General features: G+C 50.1%; 1 long non-coding RNA gene across 1 annotated transcript; it reads left to right on the top strand.

Annotated features, from left to right (window-relative positions):
- On the top strand, positions 1–460 carry LOC147820309 (uncharacterized). Its single transcript, XR_015436864.1, has 3 exons — positions 1–23; positions 117–235; positions 343–460. It is a non-coding gene; the product is annotated as an uncharacterized LOC147820309 (long non-coding RNA).
- Positions 461–469: the final 9 nt, after the last annotated feature.

The following is a 469-nucleotide window of genomic DNA, read 5'->3' on the forward strand; positions in this document are numbered from 1 at the left end:
CCTTTCAAGAAATGACTCATCAGGTAAAGGCAGGCACTATGGCTCAGTTTGGTAAAGTCTTGGTCGCATGCAGTGGTAGTACCCTGCCAATGTCTTTGTTTCTGTCTTCTTTGCAGATCCTGGCTGTGTCTCGTCCACCGGAGGTAGTAAAGAGTGGCTCCGGGCAAACCTTGGTGGCTTCTCTGGATTTGCAACCCTGCAGGATTTGCAAGCCCTCAATCCCAACTTCTCCAGCGTTAGTGGCGACTGCAATTGTAGAATTCTTTCCCTCTCAAACCGAAACGTCTTGGCTGTGGTTTTTCAATTACTGCTGTCTGATTGCATATTGATTTCCTCTGCTAGGCCGAATCGTTGTCAGTGCTCACTCCTGCTCAGGTGGCACAGCTAACACTGAGCTCAGGGGCCTCGAATGACACAGACCAAATCGACCGTGTGTTTGAGCGTCTTGAGGAGGGCGATGCTCTGGAAA

Source organism: Seriola lalandi, unplaced genomic scaffold (assembly GCF_002814215.2).
Source record: "Seriola lalandi dorsalis isolate HSWRI2012SDOR001 ecotype SW California unplaced genomic scaffold, Sedor1 jcf7180001970602, whole genome shotgun sequence".
In the NCBI taxonomy this organism is placed as follows: Eukaryota; Metazoa; Chordata; class Actinopteri; order Carangiformes; family Carangidae; genus Seriola; species Seriola lalandi.